This window comes from Piliocolobus tephrosceles, chromosome 13 (assembly GCF_002776525.5).
Source record: "Piliocolobus tephrosceles isolate RC106 chromosome 13, ASM277652v3, whole genome shotgun sequence".
Taxonomy (NCBI): Eukaryota; Metazoa; Chordata; class Mammalia; order Primates; family Cercopithecidae; genus Piliocolobus; species Piliocolobus tephrosceles.
In genome coordinates, this window is record NC_045446.1 from 98,785,652 (window position 1) to 98,807,609 (window position 21,958).

Genomic DNA, 21,958 nt, shown 5'->3' on the forward strand with positions numbered 1-21,958 from the left:
GGAAAGTGGTGCTAAAGCAATTTTGTTTGCTTTTTCCTCCTTGGACTTTTGCTCATGGTGTATTATTCCTTCATTTGCTTAAAACTTTTTATTTTGAGCTCATTATTTTGTGTGTGTGTGTGTGTGTGTGTGTGTGTGTGTGTGTGTGTGTCTTCCTTAGAAGCTGTGCCTGTTAATCTACTTTAATGTATATGAATTAGAAAGAAAAATACCAAGTCCCTTGATGCAGTCCATGTTATAAATCCATTTATACTTATGCTTTCCTTTGTCTTATTCTTTCAATCTTCATGCTTCTTTTTTCACTTAAAAACTTTGGGGCCTTCCCTTATATTACTAGATGATTTCTGGTAGCTGGAGCCCTTGGGAAATTCATTTGTCCATTCATGCTGCTTAGTTCAATGTAACACTCTGAGAGAACTTTATTCTACCAAAGACAATGACTGATTGGACTTTAAAAATAGTAACTTCTATAAATACGGCATAGTATCAGGCAGCCATGTTTCCAGCTGATCAAATGAACTTTCAGCCCTACAAAAAGCTCATAATTATGAGGTAATAAACATGTAAATTTCTCTTTCTGGCATAAAACTAAAGGTCCTATAGATTCTAAATTAGTCCTGAGTTTTTGTATTAAGACTGCATTAATGCTGTTTATTGGAATTTACTTTCTCAGTCCTGACAAGTCACCTTAAAATCCACAGTGTATGGCAGATTCTGAGTGCCCACGTGAAAAGCAAGGACTCAAATGTTAGAGACCTAAATTAAAATCAAGACTGAGATAGATGTGAGTCAATTCACAAGGAGTTATTGCTGGTCCTATGAGTCCAAGGAAGAGGCCATTTAATGATTCCTCCAAGGAACATTAAGGGTTCTAGGATATTCTCTTGAACATCTGGAAACAAACCTGGGTTATTTGATCTGAGCATGACTGAAAATTTGGCAATTTTTTTCATATTTACTTAGGTTGGACACATATCTCCAAGATAAGACTGGTATTTGGTAAACTCTCATCTTTCTCATTTATTTCTTTAAAGTTCAGATTCCTGATGTATTTTCATCACAAGATGTGGTCATGGTTGCACATGGGTTGAGAGCTCACAGGAATTCAGTAACTAAGATGTTGCTCTCATATTGGTCTCTCTTGCAGACATTGAAAGTTCAATATGCTATCATCAATGACAGTTCATGGGAAAGTTGACATAATAATGTTTCAATTTTTCCATTTGTAAACAGGCCATTTCACTAATAGAGTAGGGAGGACAACTGAGAAATATTTGAAAATATAAGTAGTTTTTGTTTCAGAGAACAACCTTATCTTTCCAACACAGTAATATTTCTTCTTTATGTAGCCAAATCTCTCTAACACGAGGCTCACACACAAGCTATTGAGACTTCACCTAGATGGTCTCAATGGCCTTAGAGACATATGTATTTCCTTTTGTTTTTGCACTTTCTTGCACACTTTATTTTTAAAAATTTATTTTCTTTAATTTTTTTCACTTTTTTATTTCAATAGGTTTTGGGGGAACAGGTGGTGTTTGGTAACATGAGTAAGTTCTTTACTGGTAAATTCTGAGATTTTGGTGCACCTAACACATGCGCTGTACCCCATGTGTAGTCTTTTATCCCTCGCCACCCCAACCCTTTCCCCTGAGTCCCCAGAGTCCAGTATATAATTCTTAGGCATTTCTGTCCTCATAGCTTAGCTCCCACATATGGGTGAGAACATATGGTGTTTGGTTTTCCATTCCTGAGTTAGTTTTCACTTAGAATAATAGTCTCCAATTCCATTCAGGTTGCAGCAAATGTCATTATTTCCTTCCTTTTTATGGCTGAGTAGTATTCCATGGTGTGTGTGTGTGTGTGTGTGTGATAATATATATATATCACATTTATACACACACACATATATATATATATATGTAACATTTTCTTTGTCTACTTGTTGATTAATGGGCATTTGGCCTAGTTCAGTATTTTTGCAATTGCAAATTGTGCTGCTATACTCATGCATGTACAAGTATCTTTTTTGTATAATGACTTATTTTCCTCTGGGTAGAATCCTAGTAATGGGATTACTGGATCAAATGGTAGATCTGCTTTGAGTTCTTTAAGAAGTCTCCACACTGTTTTCCATAGTGGTTGTACTAGTTTACATTCCCACCAACAGTGTAAAACTGTTACCTTTTCACCATAATCATGCCAGCATCTATTATTTTTTGAGTTTTTGATTATGGCCATTCTTGCAGGAATGAGGTGGTATTGCATTGTGGTTTTGATTTGCATTTCCTTAATAGTTAGTGATGTTGAACATTTTTCCATATGTTTGTTGGCCATTTGTATATCCCCTTTTAAGAATTGTCTATTCATGTCCTTAGTCACATTTTTGATCGAATCGTTTATTTTTCCTTGCTGATTTATTTGAGTTCTTTGTAGACTCTGGATATTAGTCTTTTGTTGGATGTATAGATTGTGAAGATTTTCTCCCACTCTGTGGGTTGTCTGTTCACTCTGCTGATTATTTCTTTTGCTGTGCTGAAGCTTTTTAGTTCAATTAAGTCCCATCTATTTATCTTTGTTTTTGTTGCATTTGCTTTTGGGTTCTTGGCCATGAAGTCTTTGCCTAAGCTAACGTCTAGAAGGAATTTCTAACGTTATCTTCTAGAATATTTATGGTTTTACATCTTAGGTTGAAGTCTTTGATCCATCTTGAGTTGATTTTTGTATAAGGTGAGAAAGGATCCAGTTTCATTCTGCTCCAAGTGGCTTGTCAATTATCCCAGCACAATTTATTGAATAGTGCGTCCTTTCCCCACTTTATGTTTTTGTTTGCTTTGTGGAAGACCAGTTGGCTGTATTTGGCTTTATTTCTGGGTTCTCTCTTCTGTTTCATTGGTCTATGTGCCTATTTTTATACCAGTACCATGCTGTTTTGGTGACTATGGCCTTATAGTATAGTTTGAAGTTGGGTAATGTGATGCCTCCAGATTTGCTCTTTTGACTTAGTCTTGCTTTGGTTATGTGGGTTCTTTTTTGGTTCCATATGAATTTTAGGATTTTTTTTCTAGTTCTGTGAAGAATGATAGTGATATTTTGATGGGAATCACATGAATTTGTAGATTGCTTTTGGCAGTATGGTCATTTCCACAGTATTGATTCTACCCATCTATGAGCATGGGATGTGTTTCCATTTGTTTGTGTCTTCTATGATTTCTTTGAGCAGTGTCTTGTAGTTTTCCTTGTAGTGGTATTTCACCTCTTTGGTTAGGTATGTTCCTAAGTTTTTTTTTTTTTTACTGCTATTGTAAAAGGGAGTTGAATTCTTGATTTGATTCTCAGCTTGGTCACTGTTGGTGTATAGCAGAGCTACTGATTTGTGTACATTAATTTTGTATCCTGAAACTTTGCTGAATTCATTTATCAGTTATAGGAGCTTTTTGGATGGGTCTTCAGGGTTTTCTATGTATATGATCTTATCAGCAAACAGAGACAGTTTGACTTCCACTTTACTGATTTTGATGCCCTTTATTTCTTTCTCTTGTCTCCTAGCTCTGGCTACGACTCCCAGTACTATTTTGAATAGAAGTGGTGCAAGGGGGCACCCTTGTCTTGTTCCAGCTCTCGGGGAGAATGCTTTCAATCTTTCTTCAGTATAATGTTAGCTGTGGGTTTGTTGTAGATGGCTTTTATTACCTTGATACCCTCTATGCTGATTTTGCTGGGAATTTTAATCATAAACGGATATTGGATTTTGTCAAATCCTTTTTCTGTGTCTATAGAGATGATCATATGATTTTTATTTTAAATTCTGTTTATGTGGTGTATCACATTTATTGACTTACGTATGTTAAACCATCCCTGCAACTCTGGTATGAAACCTACTTGATCATGGTGTATGATCTTTTTGATATGCTGTTGGATTTGGTTAGCTAGTATTTGGTTGAGAATTTTTGTATGTATGTTCATCAAGGATATTGGTCTGTGGTTTTCTTTTTTGTTATGTCCTCCTCTGATTTTGTATTAGAGTGATAGTGGCTTCATAGAATGATTTAGGGAGGATTCCCTCTTTCTCTATCTTGTGGAATAGTGTCAATAAGATTGGTACTAATTCTTCTTTAAATGTCTGGTAGAATTCAGCTGTGAATCCATCTGGTCCTGGATATTTTTTTGTTGCCTTTTTTTAACTATTTCAATCTTGCTGCTTATTATTGGTCTGATCAGAGATTCTAGATCTTTCTGGTTTAATCTAGGAGGATTGTATATTTTTGGAAATTTATCCATCTCCTCTAAGTGTTCTAGTTTATGCATATAAAGTTGTTCATTGTAGCCTTGAATAATCCTTTGTATTTCTGTGGTATCAATAGTAATATCTCCTGTTTCATTTCTAATTGAGCTTATTTGGATCTTCTTTTTTTGGTTAATCTCACTAATGGTCTATCAATTTTATTTGTCTTTTCAGAGAACCAGTTGTTTGTTTAATTTATCTTTTTTTTTTTTTTTTGGTATTTTTTTTTTGCTTGTTTCAATTTCACGTATTTCTGCTCTGATCTTCATTATTTTTCTTCTGCTGAGTTTGGGTTTGGATTGTTCTTGTTTTTCCAGTTCTGTGAGGTGCGACCTTAGATTGTCTATTTGTGCTCTTTCAGACTTTTTTATGTATGCATTTAATGCTATGAACTTTCTTCTTTGCACCACTTTTGCTGTATCCCAGAGGTTTTGATAGGTTGTGTCACTATTATTTTTTAGTTCAAAGAATTTTTTTTTTTTTTTTTTTTTTTAGATGGAGTCTTACTCTGTCGCCCAGGCTGGAGTGCAGTGGCCGGATCTCAGCTCACTGCAAGCTCCGCCTCCCGGGTTCAGGCCATTCTCCTGCCTCAGCCTCCGGAGTAGCTGGGACTACAGGCGCCCGCCACCTCATCCGGCTAGTTTTTTTTGTATTTTTTAGTAGAGACGGGGTTTCACCGTGTTAGCCAGGATGGTCTTGATCTCCTGACCTCGTGATCCACCCGTCTCAGCCTCCCAAAGTGCTGGGATTACAGGCTTGAGCCACCACGCCCGGCCTTAAAGAATTTTTTAATTTCCATCTTTATTTTATCGTTGACCCAACAATCATTTAGGAGGAGGTTATTTAATTTGCATGCATATGTTTGCATCGTTTTGAGGTTTCCTTTTGAAGTTGATTTCCAGTTCTATTCCACTGTAGTATGAGAGAGTACTTGATATAATTTTGATTTTCTTAAATTTACTGAGACTTGTGGCCTGTCGTATGGTCTATCTTGGATAATGTTTGATATGCTGATGAATAGAATGTATATTTCTGCAATTATTGGATAGAATCTGTAAATATCTGTTAAGTCCATTTGTTGTAGGTTATAGTTTAGGTCCATTGTTTCTCTGTTGACTTTCTGTCTTGATGACCTGTCTATTGTTGTCAGTAGAATATTGATGTCTCCCACTATTCTATCTTCTTTCTTAGATTTAGTAGTAATTGTTCTACAAATTTGGAAGCTCTAGTGTTAAGTGCATATATATTTAGAATTGTGATATTTTCCTGTTGGCTTAGTCCTTTTATAATTATATAATGTCCCTTTTTGTCTTTTTTACATGCTGTTGCTTTACAGTTTGTTTTGTCTGATACAAGAATAGCTACTCCTGCTTGCTTTTGGTGTCCATTTGAATGGAGTATCTTTTCCACCCCTTTACCTTAAGTTTCTGTGAGTCCTTATGTGTTAGGTGAGTCTACTGAAGACAGCAGAAACTTGGTGAAGTCTTCCATTCTGCTATTCTGTATCTTTTAAGTGGAACATTTAGGCCATTTACATTCAATGTTAGTCTTGAGATGTGAGGTATGATTCTATTTGTTGTGCTATTTGTTGCCTGAATACCATTTTTTTTTCACTGTGTTATAGTTATTTAGGTCCTGTGCTTTAAGGAGGTTCTATTTCGGTGTATTTTGAGAATTTGTTTCAAGATTTAGAGCTCTTTTTAGCAGTTCTTGTAGTGCTGGCTTGGTAGTGGTGAATTCTTTCAGCATTTATTTGTCTGGAAAAGACTGCATCTTTTTTATTTATGAAGCTTAGTTTCTCTGGATACAAAATTCTTGGCTGATAATTGTTTTGTTTAAGGAGGCTAAAAATAGGTTCCCAGTATCCTCCCGCTTATAGGGTTTCTGCTGAGAAATCTGCTGTTAATCTGAAAGATTTTCCTTCATAGGTTACCTGATGCTTTTGCCTCACAGCTTTTAAGATTCTTTCCTTTGTCTTGACTTTAGACAACCTAATGACTATGTGCCTAGGCAGTGATCTTTTTGTGATGAATTTCCCAGGTGTTTGTTGAGCTTCTGGTATTTGCATGTATAGATCTCTAGCAAGGCCAGGAAAATATTCCTCAATTTGTCCCTCAGATATGTTTTCCAAACTTTTAGATTTCTCTTCTTCTATGAAAACACCAATTATTCTTAGGTTTGGACATTTAACATAGTCCCAAGCTTTTTGGAGGCTTTGTTCATTTTTTAAAATTCTTTTTTCTGTTGTCTTTGATGGATTGGGTTAATTTGAAAGTCTTATTTTATAACTCTGACGTTCTTTCTTCTGCTTGTTTCAGTCTATTGCTGAGACGTTCCAGTGCCTTTTGCATTTCTCTAAGTGTGCCCTTAATTTCCAGAAGTTGTGATTTTTTTTAATTTTTATTTTTATTTTTATTTTTTTTTGAGACAGAGTCTCACTCTGTCCTGTTACCCAGGCTAGCGTGGATTGCTTTTTTATTTATGCTACTTCACTGAAGAATTTTCCTTTCATATCCTGTATCATGTTTGTTATTTAAATTGACCTCACCTTTCTCTGGTGCCTCCTTGATTAGCTTAATAATCTACCTTTTGAATTCTTTTTCTGGCAATTCAGATATTTTGTCTTGGTTTAGATCTGTTGCTGGTGAGCTGGTATGATCTTTTGGGGGTGTTAAAGAACCTTGTTTTTTCATACTACCAGAATTGTTTTTCTGATTTCTTCTCATTTAGATAGACTATGTCAGAGGAAAGATCTAGGATTCAAGGACTCCTATTCAGATTCTTTTGTCCCACATGGTGCTCCTTTTATGTGGTGTTCTCCCCCTTCCCCTGGGAATGGGGCTTTCTGAGAGATGAATTGTGGTGATTGTTTTTGTTCTTCTGTGTCTAGTCACCCAGTGGAGCTACTGGGCCCCAGGTTGGTGTTGGGGAGTATCTGCAAAGAGTGCTGTGATATGATCTGTCTTAAGGTCTTGCAGCCATGGATGCCAGCACCTGCTCCAGTTGAAGTACCAGGAAAATGAAGTGGACTCTGTTGAGGGTCTTTTGTTGGGTTTAGTGCCTGGTTTTGTGTTGATTGGCTTCCATCCAGGAGGTGGCACTTTCAAGAGTACATCAGCTGTGGCCCTATAAGTAGGATGCAAGCTTGCCCTAGGGACACCTGGTTTAAGTATTCCGGTTTCTCAGGTGGTGGGCAGCAACATCGCACTCCCAAGAAATTATTATCTTTGTCTTCAGCAGTCAGGGCTGGTAGAGAAAGATTAACAGGAGGGGTCAGGAACAGGCATATCTGAGCTCAGCCTCTCCTTGGGCAGGGCTTGCTGCAGCTGCTGTTGGAGATAGTGGTGTGGTTCCCAGGTCAATGGTGTTATATTCCCAGGTGGATTATGGCTGCCTTGGCTGAGTCATACAGGTTTCCTGGAAAGTTGGGGAAAGCCGGCAGTCACAGGCCTCACCCCACTCTCACATAGCCTGCAGTCCTAAAGGCCAACCTTACTCTCACCATGCCCCCTCAACAGCACTGAGTCTATTTCCAGGCAGTCGTGACCATGGCTGAGAACTTGCCCCAGACTATGTGCTTCCCCACTGAGGAAGCAAGCTGACTCACGGTGTTTCAGCATCTCAGGGAGTCTGCAGCAGTGATCCCATTCCTTCAGAGGGTCTGTGGGTTCTCTTGGCTTTCCTGGTATATTCCTCAGGTTGTTCCTGGAACAAAAGTTCACGATGTGAGTCTCCGCATCTGCTCTGTCCCTTCAAGTGGGAGCTGCAAGCTAGTCCTGCCTCTTATCTGCCATCTTAATCCCTGTATCCAGCTTATTATTATTATTATTTTGAGGTGGAGTTTCACTCTTGTTGTCCAGGCTGGAGTGCAATGGTGCAATCTCAGCTCACCGCAACCTCCTCTTCCTGGGTTCAAGTGATTCTCTTGCCTCATCCTCCTGAATAGCTGGGATTACAGGCATGTGTTACCACGCCTGGCTAAGTTTGTATTTTTAGTAGAGACGGGGTTTTTCCATGTTGGTCAGGCAGGTCTTGAACTCCTGACCTCAGCTGATCTGCCAGCCTTGGCCTCCCAAAGTGCTGGGATTACAGGTGTGAGCCACCGCGCCTGACCCAGCTCTTTATTTTTTAAACATAGCGTGTAAGAAGCCTTAGGGCCCTAGTTTTAGATGCTTTTACTCAGAAATAAATAACATTTGTTTCTGCCACACATCTGAGAGTATTACTAACCAGGAAACATTTTAATTTACTTTCTGGATGGGGGATTCCTCTGACTGTACCCAAAAGTGAACCAGACCTATGATAGTGGATCATAAATTCTTATAAGGTGGCTATCATCAACGGTAATTTTTTAAAAAATTTTTTCTTACCACATTGATAGCAGAGATTTCCTTATAAGCTCACATTATTGGAAGAATATATATATGTTTTTAAATATATATAATATATATATTCTTACATATATATTTTTTATATATATATTTTTTGACTCTTTTTTTTTTTGAGACAGAGTCTAGCTCTGTCACCCAGGCTGGAGTGTAGTGGCGCAATTTCAGCTCTCTGCAAGCTCTGCCTCCCAGGTTCACGCCATTCTCCTGCCTCAATCTCCTGAGTAGCTGGGTCTACAGGCACCCACCACCATGCCTGGCTAATTTTTTGTATTTTTTAGTAGAGACAGGATTTCACCGTGTTAGCCAGGATGGTCTCCATCTCCTGACCTTGTGATCTGCCTGCCTCTGCCTCCCAAAGTGCTGGGATTGCAGGCGTGAGCCACGGTGTCCGGCCGGCTCATTCTTTCATTAATGCTGAAGTCTGGATTCCTTTGGAAATCCAGTGAAGCCTATGTACTTTTCTTAAAATATTTTTATGTACATAAAACACACAGGATTATAAATTATTATAATTATATTGAAATACAGTCATCAAATACTAAATATTAGTATATATGCTTCTTATTCATACATTAAATAATAAGATCTAGTTACATGACTAAAACTGTTATAATTATAAAAGAGTAATGAGTGTAATCATCATTTCAAGACAGTTTGCAGCACTGTGATGTGATATGAAATATCTGATTTCTTTTGGAGCAAAGGTAGTTACTGGTAAAATTACTGTGCTCTGTTGCTTACCTTTTGTAATTGAAGGCTATTTTAATTAGAAGCATATGAAAATACAGATGTAATTTTTTCCCCATATAAGTTCACAGATTCCTTGAATTCTTGCACAAATATTAATATTTTGAGAGGCCACAGACTCTAGGTCAAAATTTCTGGAAAGGACTAATCTCTTGTTGCCTTTTTCATAATCTGAAAACTCAAAGCTCCTGGTCTTAGCATTTGCCTCCCAGTTACCCTGACCTCACAGTTCTCTCTCTGAGGATTCTGTTACTTTCTTAGCGATCAACAGTGTATTTCAAAGTTTGCTTTTGTTGCTTATACTGTAGCTTCTTATATCATAGTAAGAGGGCTCTTTTTATTATATAGGCGTGGTATAGGCTGCCACACTGCCTAAAGTAGAGTTGTGTATTTCTTCCCTTATTGTCAGATTGTGGAGGACACAGACCTTTTCCTTTTGTTGTTGTTAAACCCACAAAAATGGGTTCTGCGTGTCATAGATATTCAGCAAATATTTGTTGAATGGATAAGTAAATAAAGACATGGCTGTGGGACCTAAAGGTGACCTCTGACTTCTCACTTCCCAAGGCCATCTATGTGAACTATCAAAAGAAGCATATAGTTTCAAGGTTTTAAGAATCAATCCTCCTGTGAACACAGGGTGACCTATGTTCACAGTGAATATTCTATCTGGATCTATATATAGAGCTAATGAGTGAAGCGTATACCAGGAATGGCTATATATAGATTTATCTAGCTCCAGAGAGCAAGGGAGAGTAAAACAGCTCTTATACAACTTTTGAAAGATGGTATCATTTTCTGCATTTTTAATTACTCTAATAAAATCATTTTGAAAGAGAAACATTTTACAAGACTGTCTCCTAAACACTCCACTTTAAGTACCATCCTTCCATCTGAAGATAGATTAGTTTTCATTTTTGTTTAATATCTTAACCTCAAGGGCAAAATCTGCCAGATTTCTCACTAATGCTGCTTCCTCGTAAGCTGCTGCCAAATGGAAGGTGACTGATTATAAATCAAACTTGGGGACAACGATAGTACAGCTTCCCCAACTCATTATTTCAAGCTACTATTATTTCAAGCTACTATTAAGAACAAGAAAAAGCATCCAGATGTGTTAGTGGCATCTTTCATTATGAAAGATTAAAATGGGATCCTTGCTATGTTTGGTTCCCACTGTAATTAGTCTTTCCTTTATAAAACATCATTGCTGTATTATTCCTTCTACCATTTGTTAACAGCAAATTATGTATTACTTTTAGCATCTCATTCACCTCTTATCTACCAAAATGTGATGCTGAATAAGGAAAGGACATTTTATTTAGGATGTGCGATATACTAGAATGCCAAGTCTGTAGAAAGGAGACAAATGTGAGCAAAAAGAGAGAAACCACAACAGAACCATTTCAGATTTATCATGCTCAAACGTAACATACTACGCACATACACATCCATTCTAGAGAGGAGAATGGTGGATAGCTCACACACCCGTCCAGCTGAAAGGTCAGAAAAGAACCTTTTTCTCTCTGTTTCCTGCCAAATATGTAGGTACCTTACTGTTGCAGGAGTTCCCAGGCAATATTCGGGGCGGGAGGGGAGGGGGCGGAAAAAAAAAGATAGAGGAGAGATGTGGCAAGGGTATTTTCTGGCTTTTTAATCTTTTGCCTTTGTCACATTTCCCTGGATTGAGTGTTGGTCGATGAGTAACTAGTCTTTGGTAAGTCATCAGTGGCTGAGATGAAAAGTGAGCAGGGTTAGTGGGTATTTATTGTGGGTTGAATATGTTCCCCCAAAAGATATGTTAAAGTCCTAGCCCCCAGGGCCTGTCAATGTGACCTAATTTGGAGATGTAATCAGTTAATGTGAGGTCATTCCGGATTAGGGCTGACCTTAATCCATTGATTGGTGACCTTTTATGATGAGGAAACTCTGGACACCGAGACACACAGGGGAGAAGGCCATGCGAAGACACAGGTGGAAGTGGAAGCGATGCAGCTACAAGCCTAGGAACTCCAAGGACTGCCGACCACCAGCAGAAGCTGGGAGACGGATTCTCCCTCAGTACCCCCAAAATAGCAACCACATCTGCAGACACCCTGGTTTCAGACTTTTCATCTCCAGAACTGTGAGAGAATCAATGTTTGTTTTTAAAGTTCCTGTGTCCATGTGCAGGATGTGCAGGTTTGTTATATAGGTAAACATGTGCCACGGTGATTAGCTGCACCTATCAACCCATCACCTGGGTATTAAGCCCGGCATGCATCAGCTATTTTTCCTGATGCTCTCCCCCCTCACCCCACCCACCGACAGGCCCCAGTGTGTCATTCCCCTCTCTGTGTCCATGTGTTCTCATTCTTCAGTTCTCACTTATAAGTGAGAACATGCGGTGTTTCTTCTGTTACTGTGTTAGTTTGCTAAGGATGATGGCTTTCAGCTTCCTCCACATCCTTGCAAAGGACATGATCTTATTCCTTTTTAAGGCTACATAGTATTCCATGGTGTATATGTACCACATTTTTAAAATCCAGCCTATTACTGATGAGCATTTGGGTTGATTCCATGATTTTGCTATTGTGAATAGTGCTGCAATGAACATATGTGTGCATGTATCTTTGTAACAGAATAATTTGTATTTCTTTAGGTATATATCCAGTTACAGGATTGCTGGGTCAAATGGTATTTCCAGTTCTAAATCACTGAGGAATTCCCACACTGTCTTTCACAATGGTTGAACTAATTTACATTCCCACCAACGGTGTAAAAACATTTCCACTTCTCTGCAACCTCGCCAACATCTGTTGTTTCTTGAAATGTCTGTTTTAAGTCAACCAGTTTGTGGGACTTTGTTACAGCAGCCCTAAGAAACTAACACAGAAACTAAACCAGCTTTCTGGTTTCAATTATTTTTTGTAATTCTTTGTGTTATTTACTTTGTTTGGTCCAAAACCAAGAATGCCAGCAGCTGTGCCTCAAAGTCCATGGGGCTTTTTGGGTTGTATCTACATTCACTTTCTTTGTGTTGTTTTCTCCAAAAATTATTATTATTAAAAATAAACTTTAAAAAATAGGGGCCATTATTCTTAACTTGATTAATCCAAATCTTCCGGCCCCTGCCCCCACCTTCCTCTCTTCATTGTCGGTGAATTTTTAAACTCCCCGCACATCTGGCGTACACATGTTGGTAAGGATAATGTATGAACAAAGAAGAAATAGAAAAAGAAAAGCTTGCAGGGTCTCAAATGTTAAATAACAATAGATACACACTGCAAATTTCTGAGAAGCGGTCTTTTGAATCATCCATGTGGTGGCCTGTGGACCGAGGCATGATTTCTTCCTAGAAGCTTCTCCCAGGGCCAGCCCTTTCTGATCCAGAACAGTCAGGGGTTACCCTTTCCAAAGCATCACCCTCTGGTGCCATAGTCATTTCTCTTAGCTACCGCTCTTTCTCTAAATCCGATCTATCTCCTTTATTAGATTCGAGGGGTCCTAGAGCAGGGTCTCATTCTCATTCCATCTTTGTATCTTTGCTTTCAGCATCCTGCCTGGCAAAGAGCAGTTTCTCAGCCTTGGAATGACAGTCTCTCTGCCCTCCAGGGCCCCACGGTGCAAGCTGGCACCTCTTCTCAAAGCAACATTGACAAATGGCAATGGCTTTCTATTTGAGCCCACATTTGTTAATGCTGCTTTTAACAAGAAGTGCCAGCATGCTACACTGGCACACACAGCACCATGAAAACAAAACAAAGTCATCTGTACAAAACTAAGATTATCCTGAGATAAGCCCCTACAGCCTGGGAGGGAAGTGCAAGAGAGGGGCGTCAAAATATTTACAGATACGTTTTAGAACCAGAAGATATTCTCACGTTTCTGGTTGTTTACATTGCTCTACCCAAGTCTCTCTATCAGTGACTTCAGTTAGCTGTGGACACCCTGGCTTTAAATTAGTGACGGTGTTGTTATTGACTTTTGGGAGCAAATCTAAGCTACTCCGTATTTTAGCTGATCTGTCAGGCGTTGCCAGCAGCTGCAAATCAGTACCATCCCCCTCACCCTACCATACTTGTTGGCCAGGATTTACTGTCTGCAGCTGTTCTGTGTTAACGCAGTTCTTGGAGTGGGCTGTCCTGGAGGTGATTATTTATTTTCAGGAGGTGGCCTTCTCACAGGAGCCCATCCATCCCATGTCAGCACAGCCTTGTCCACCAGCTGCAGCGGCTGCTGTGGGCATCTTGCCAGCCCAGCACTGCTGGCGGAGAGTGGCTTTCTCTGCTTCCTCTAATCCCCCTTCCCCTTCCCTGCCATGTGAATTTCCATGATAAATCACCCGAGAAAGATTTCCAATGCATTTTGACAGGATGAAACTGTGTGATTCAGCTTGATCTCGTTAAGAGCCCTATAGCCAAATCCCCCAAAGCACGGCAGGCACGGAAAGCTTGCAAATTGTGGACGGCTTGTCTCTCCAGCTGAGGGAGAGACTTAACTGACACTCCGCTGCCTTTCTGCCCTTGACCTAAAGGAGGGAAGAATATTTGCTGCACATTTTCATTTGCAAAGTCCCTGTATTCAATGAAGGCATTCTTGTAAGAGCAGAGTACCCAGGCTTCTAAAGAATGTATTAGCCCTCTTTATTCATTCATTCATTCATTCATTCATTCATCCATTCATTCATGCTATAAACGTGTGCACAATAAATGTAACAAGCACTATGGTAAATTATAAATAAGACACAAATTCATGTTCTCCAGGAACTCACAGTGTAGGGATACTAGACACACAAATAGACAATTAAACACCAGTATGTAGACTGCAGTGGTATAAGAAAAAAGCACCAAGTAGTACAACAAGAAGGGGCATCAAATTGTGTCTGGAAGGGGTGGTGATGAGGAAGATGAGCTTCCTGGTGGAAGTGATGTCTAGACTAGTTTTAAAGGATGAGTGGGAGTATTCATTTGGGGATTTGGGGTGCTGGAAGTGGGATGTCTTAGGGTGGGAAGCCCTCAGTAAAGGCTTCTTTATCAATCTCTATTGCCTTCAATCTCAACTTGCTCATGGATTGTGATTCTCACATTAGCTCCTTTTGTGTGGTTCATCCCCAGATGTATGTTAAGTGACTGTCTGACTGTAGCTTGCCCTGACTCAGTGTGGATTTCATTGCGTGGACCAGATTTTAGCATCCTGCTTAAATAATCTTGACCATCTTCAGGTTTTTCCTTGATTTAGGGTTTGCTACTCTCCTCTTGACATTGCCAGCTTATGGTGATTTTTACTGACTATGCAACCAATTGAAAAATAAAACACATTTCCTTGGAAACAGGATGGCAGCGACCTCTGTCCAGGTTGACAGGAAATTCAAGGCTGGATTTATGTTTCTCTATATTTCTATTTCCAACCACCTTGCACATAGGAGGGACTCAGTATATATTTGGTAAGAGGATGAACAAATGGGTGGGCCAATAACAGGCATCTCTCTTCTTCGCTGTCTGTAATTATTCCAAGAGCAGAGAACAAGGATAGCCGTGCCATTGTTATAAAAATTCAACTTATCTGCACAGTTAGAAGGAGCATGTAGGATTTGAGGGAGCCTGAAGTGGGATGACCAATGATGTGCATGACATGGAAACCATACAGAAAGGAGAGTGCCCAATAAATGCGGCACCTTGAGCATAGGGGCTGCAGCCTGGAAACTCAGAGTGGAAACAATGATGGAGTCAGATTCATCTTTATTTTGTCTGCAGTCTCATATTTAGGACTCTGCCTTGCCTAGGCAGGCAGACACTTTTATTCTGCATATGAGAGAGGCGGGAATGCTTTTTCCAGGCAATTAGCTTAAAAAAGAGTGAGGTTCCTTGGCTTTACTGAAATACCGGAAAAGATTATGAAGTCTCTAAAGATAAGATAAAAGCCAGGGTGGTAAATGACATTTTATTCATTAGGATGGATACTCAAGTATTTTGTGCATCTAAGAATGTTTTGTCCTTTGTACATTGGGGTGGGGCTTCTGGAATACCATTAGCCATAATAACAACAATAAAACCATCTTACAGTTGCATGGTACTTTGCAGTTGAAACATGCTTTTATGAATGTAATTCAAATTATAGAAGAGACTTCTTGTTGGGGCAGGATGGGAGGAGGATGTTTTCAAAGAATGATTGTTCCTGTCTTTTAGGAAATTTAACAATCAAGTCTTTGCTTACAGAGTCTGATTCAGGCTCAGAAACTACAGTTTACACAGTAGGGCTTCATGATTAGGAGAGTGAGCTTTCTTGTCTGTCCCGACCACCCCATGGCCAGTTGCCTAAACCCCACGTTCTCCCTGGAAAAGCCCTCCACTCTTCTTCAGCCAACTGCACTCAGAATGGACATCACTCCTGTAGTCTTGGCTTCTGCTCCTGGTTGTTTAGTTTCTAGAGACTGCAGGCTGAAGAGCGGAGCTTCCTAAGAAGTCTGGTTGGGTGGGTGACTTGTGCTTGCCCCTTAGACCACAATTGAGATGCCACTGCTGCTAAGAGTGGTCTTGATCACGGTCCCTCCACAGGGCTGTATTCTGCCTCTTTTTGTTGCCCTTGTCAGGTAGTCATTACTAATTTTGATGTCTGTAATTCTACCTGAGTCTCTGTTGTACCCACTGCCAACCACAGCCACCATGGCTACCATTTGACACCCCTTTACCACCTGTGGTATGCAGGCAACTAAACAGCAACTGAGCCCTGTATACAACTTGCGTTCTGTGGGGTCCTTTGGCATCTTACTTTCTCAGGACCAAGAAGACAGGATTGCTTGATATAGCTGTCCCACTTGATACCAGGTTTGGCTCTTGCTTTTGTAGATAAGCATCCTGGCAGAAGTGGCAAGCAACACTTTACCTTTCCCTCAACCAATGCATGCTTAGTGGAGAAAACAGCTGAACCCATAGGGCAAATTGTAATTATATACTCTTTCAATATAAGAATGTTTGGTTACACTTCCACTTCCTGAGCCTACCAGCAGGAAGGAGTCATAATCACTGCCTCCAAAGGGCCAGGCAAATAATATGCATTTATTCTGATTCTCACAGCCATCCTGCATGGATATTGCTCCCATATAATAGATTTAAAAAAACCTGAGGCTCAGAGAAGTGAAGTAATTTTCCCAATGTCATACCGATGGTAAGGGCCAGAACTGGATTTTATACTCACATCTGTCTGACCTCAAAACCCCATGCTCTTTCTACTCCACGTTGCTGCCTCCTGCCTTACTTTCTGCAGTGGACTCATGCCAGCTCTTAGAGGAGGAGGAGATGCCCAGAACATAAGCAGGTTATCTAAAGCCATCCCATCTTTGAAAAAGTCCTAAGTGATTTTGAGTTGTAGGACTAAATATTCATTATCTTATTTAAGCCTCACAAAACCTCTATGAAGTTGAGAAGGCAGCAATTATTAAAATAGTCATTTGTGAACTGAGGAAACTGGAGCTTAGGAAAGTTAAATGATTTCCCCAAAATTACAAAGCTAAGAGTTGATGGAGAATAGGCTCATTTCTAGGTTTTCTGGTTTCAATATCCTTACATTTTGATGTAACCTCACTTTAAGTCTGATTGAAAAAATAAAATATATTTAATGGAAAATGCAAAAACAAAAAACCAAAACCCTACAGAGAATAAAATAAAAATAATGTGTAATTCTGACTTTCAAGGAACCTGTGTTTTCCCATCTGCCTCTCTGTAGGCAGAACAGACTTTTCTATTGTTCCCAGGCTTGCAGGAACCACTTTCCACTCTGAGACATGATTATGCCCATCTGTGAGACAATGGGGTTGGGTATAGCACCAGGCAGGGGAAATATGAATCATCTACCTTTTCCTCTATGTCAGGGGTGTCCAATCTTTTGGCTTCCCTGGGCCACATTGGAAGAATAACTGTCTTGGGCCACACATAAAATACACTAACACTAACCATAGCTGATGAGCTAAAAAAAAGAAACAAAGATCCATACAAAAATCTCATAATGTTTTAAGAAAGTTTATGAATTTGTGTTGGGCTGCATTCAGAGCCATCCTGGGCCACGTGTGGTCCACGGGCCATGAACTGGACAAGCTTGCTCTATGTGACTCTCACAGATTTGAGTCTGCGGTCCTGACTTCAGCAATCTTCTTGCTTGTCTCTGGAGATCTGGGTTCCACTCAGGACTGTCCAGGATTAGTTGCTTTGATCCTTACTCAGCTTGGTAGTTAACAAAGACTTCTCTGGTTTACATTCACACGACGATGTCAGAAGTTGCCTTAGATAGATGAGATCAAAGAAATACACTGGGTCAGCTTCCTTAAAATTGTCTGCTGCCCTTAAAACTTAAAAGAGTTAATGATCGTGAACTTCTTCAGTAGGTTTTCTCGCTAAGGCAAGTGACATCTTTATCATTAAGTGAGATTGTGAGGAGCCAATTAGAGTGTTAAGTTCTTGCTTACAATTAATTGATCCTTCTACTGGGAGTAGTGCTCTGTGTGTCTTCAGCTCAGATATGAAGGAGTCAGGACTGGGACCCACTCAGGGTCAAAGGGCTAGTGGAGGAGGCGGGAGAGCATCCTGCAGTGGCAAAATGAGGGTGGCCTGAGCAGGCTCCTTAGGATGAAAATAGGATTTCCAGTTTGTTCTGTTCATCGATTTTCTCAGAGCTGCCATTTCTTTACTTGCTTTTATTTGGTTTCCTAGAATGCAGTGAAATATTTTGATCCCTGCCTAGAAATCCTAGCTTATCAAATTCACATAAGGACTGAGGAACCCTTTGAATCAAAGGTGAAGATTTCTCAGATCCAGGATTTGATCAAAAGCAAGTTTTATGTTCTCCCTAGCCCCTGCAGCCTTGGTTTCAACTTACTGAAAAGCAGAGTGATTCTCTCTCTTACAGATACTTCTATCTCTGCTTTACTTTCTGTTCTTTTCTTTGCCCTCCTCCCCCATTCACCCACATCTCTCAATCTCAGTCCAAGAAGCAGAGCCATGCTTCTCAAACTTTACTGGGAAAGCTACTCGCCCAGGGATGTTGTTAAAATGTGGATTCTGATTCAAAGAGCTTGGGGTGGGGTCTGAGAATTCCAGGTGGTGGTCACCTCTGTAGGGTCATGAGAGTGCTATGGGGGCTGCAAGCTTGGCTGCAGACTGACCCATGTATATGCTTTGTGGTTTAGGGGACCCACTCTGATGTTGCTGTGGTCTCAGGGTGACCCAAAGTTGTCAACGACGAGGAACAAAACAACTATTTGCCCCACTTTATGTCCCTATAGAGCTCTCTTGTGACTCAACACAGGCCCAGATGTTCCCTGTCCTTCATGAGGCTCACTGTGCCAACAATGCTACCGTTATTGCTCCTGAGGTCTTAGCTTGCTGGTTCCCATGGCCGAAGGGAGGGCTAATATTAGAAATCCTTTACTTCCCCCCTCCGTTTTCCTGCTCCCTGGCTTTCTGTAGTGAGAGAGGTACTCTCCTCTGCATCTGAGGACATGAGGGCAATGTCTACATAATACTTCCAAAACATGCCAGGAGTGGAGAAAAGGTGGAATCCGTGGTGTTGTGACCACTAGATGACTCTTGATAATCAAGTTCAATGTTGACTGACTTGACTGTTTTTCAACAGAGTTGAATCGTTTTGACTAGTTTTTTTTCCTTGTAATTTATTCTTCTTGGTTTCTTACCTGACTGACTGGAAGAGTTTGACTGGTATAACCTTATGGGAGGGCAGCCCTCTGTGATGCAGTTAATTGCTGTGTAAAGGTGGTTTTCACCATATTATCCTTATGAAACCAGGCTGCTCTGAGCTTCCTATTTGGCATGGCCTCCTAGGACCCAGGACATGGGTTTGCCAGTTTAGAAGAGTCAGTCCTTAAAATGTGATTGCCCTTGAAAAATGTTGCTGCCATGTGGTTGGGAGTCAAAATAATTTCCAACCAATTATTTTTCTGTAAATTTAAGTGGACACTGATTCTGTGCTGGAAATTGGAAAGATTCTTGGGTTTGCCAACACATTCTCAATGGGAAGGCATCGAATGTGGTCTGTGTATGGTAGGAGTTTTCGGGAGCAGAGGTAAGATGATTGTGTTGGTTGTCATGGTCTTTGGTGAAAGGACCCGACCTAACTCTGTGGTAGCAATTGAGAGGTGGTGGGAGAAGTGAATCCTGAAGTACTAGGAATAACAGGAGAAGGCTTTACCTAGGACTGCTCCACTGACCATAATCCCTGAAGGGAGGTGCCAGGGAGAAGGCTAACTTGATATGGTACAGGGACGCTGTTCAGTCAGTACAAGAGGAGAGTCAGAAGCAAGGGGGTGCAGCATTATGCACCCTGCAGAAGTAAGTCCACACTGAAATCAGCTCTGGACAGCTCTGACTGGTGCCTCTCCCACAGTCCCTGCCCACAGAAGTGGTCCTAGATGCTGCAGACTTCAGCCCTTTGCTGCACTTCCTTGTTTGCCATAGTTCATTGGCTTGGGGTGGACACCCGAGCCCTGGGTGAGAATCCAAAGTCTGACAAGTGGCTTGTGACATGTTCTGCAGTGAAGTTCTGTCCAGAGATGAATGAGATGAACTTGGTTAGGGGCATTCTCTATCTGATGGGTGCAGGTACAAGGCAGTGATGATCTTACTTTCTTAGAAATGTAAGAAGTGTAGGCAGAGGAAACTGCTAGGAGGGAGCATTCCTCCTGTTTCCTTTTGGACAGATTACCTAGAGTAGCATTCCTGGCCTCTTTCTGCCCCCTCATCCACTCCTCTTAAGAGAAGAAGTGGCAATTTGGGTGGAATTTAATCTTCCCTCTGCCATGCAGTGACAGGCAAGCTTAAAGTCTCTGCCCCTGCAATTACTTCAGTTTAATTCCGGGATTACATATTAGAGAATCCCCTTGGTGGTAACCTAAGCCACATTCTGCAAACAGCTTCACCAGTAATCAAGATAATATTTTAATCTCCATCTGCCTGATCGCTACGTCTATCTCTCTTTAGTCGGTTCTGAACTTGACTAAAAAAATGTAATAATTTATTGATTCCCCACACTCTTTACACTGGTACATGAACTGGGGACCTCGGGAAGGAGATAATGTGTCCAGTTTGGGGATCAAAATAGCGGATACAGCCTAGGCTGGTGACTTTTCACCCTGTCAGTCTGCAGTGACCTGTATTTGGTGGCGTGGCTAGTTTGTGCGGCTGTGTAGCTGGCTTCTAGTTGGCCTCACCTTGTAAGAGGCTTAGGCCTTGGGCATAATTAAGGGAACCACATGGGAAAATGATGTTGGTGGCTCACTGCAGATTATGGTGGCTTCGCCTTCAGGCAAAAGGGCATTTTTATACAGGAAAGGGTGGTTTTCTATACAGACAGGGCTGTGTATAAGGGGGCTGCTGCTTGGGCCTTAACAGATGCCCAGCTGAGAGGTCAGAAATAGCTGACCTTGAACAAGGCTGTAGTTATTGTTCAAGTCTTGAACCAAGTCTTGGTATTGCGGGGAAGGCTGAGAGAGGGATTTAATCATCAAAAGAGAGTCTTTGAATCTCAGTGAAGGCTTACCTTGAAACAGGTAGAGGCCCAGGCACACTTTTTTTGCTCCTCTTGCTGTGCTTCTACAAAAGTACTTAAATTCCATGTGGACCTCACTAGTGTGTGCATGAGGCTTCCAGCTGTGAATTGTTAATGCCAGGCCTAACTCGTCTGCTATTGAACTGGCTGCCTCAAATTCCATTAACTGCACTCAAGGACAAAAGGGAGTGGGGGCAGAGCAATTTCTAGTGTTCTTTGTCTTTTATAATTTATTTTAAAGGCCATAGCACCTGATATTCCCAGGCAGTCTTCCATCCAAATACTAGACAGGCCCAACCCTGCTTAACATCTGAGATCAGGTGTCTCCAGGGTGGTATGGCCTTAGACACGTGTTCTATCTTAAGAATGACTCTTGACCAGGCGTGGTGGCTCATGCCTGTAATCCCAGCACTTTGGGAGACCAAGGCAGGCAGATTGCCTGAGTTCAGGAGTTGAAGACTGGTCTGGTTGACATAGTAAAACCCTGTCTCTACTAAAAGTACAAAAAAATTAGCCAGGTGTGGTGGTGTGTGCCATAATCCCAGCTACTCGGGAGGCTGAGGCAGGGGAATTGCTTGAACCCGAGAGGTGGAGGTTGCAGTGAGCCTCTGCACTCCAGCCTGGGCGACAGAGCAAGACTGTCTCAAAAAAAAAAAAAAAAAAAAAAAAAAAAAAAAAAAAAGTGCCTCTTGTAATGCTGCCCCACTAGGAGGTCTCTAGGCTTGCTCTGTGTCTTAGTTTGCTTTCCTCCAAGAGCTGAGTTGAGACTGGGTGCAGAGAGGGTGTTTTTGTTACCTTTTTGTTTTGCTTTTGAAATGACCCCAGGAAGCTAAAGTGAGAGGATTGGGTAAGTAAGTGAGAAAGGGAAGGAGGGAAAGCAAGAAAGGGTGTATTATGGAGTGGTTTTCACCATGGGCAACAAGAGCCCTCTGGGAATTGAGTAGACTACACTAAGGTTGTCTGTGGAGCATGGGAAGCTGGGCTATTTATCTGCTGTGCC

General features: G+C 40.8%; 1 pseudogene; it reads right to left on the reverse strand.

The window, feature by feature from the left end:
* Positions 1-21,197: 21,197 nt before the first annotated feature.
* On the reverse strand, positions 21,198-21,306 carry LOC111540358 (annotated as a pseudogene).
* Between the last annotated feature and the right edge of the window lie 652 nt (positions 21,307-21,958).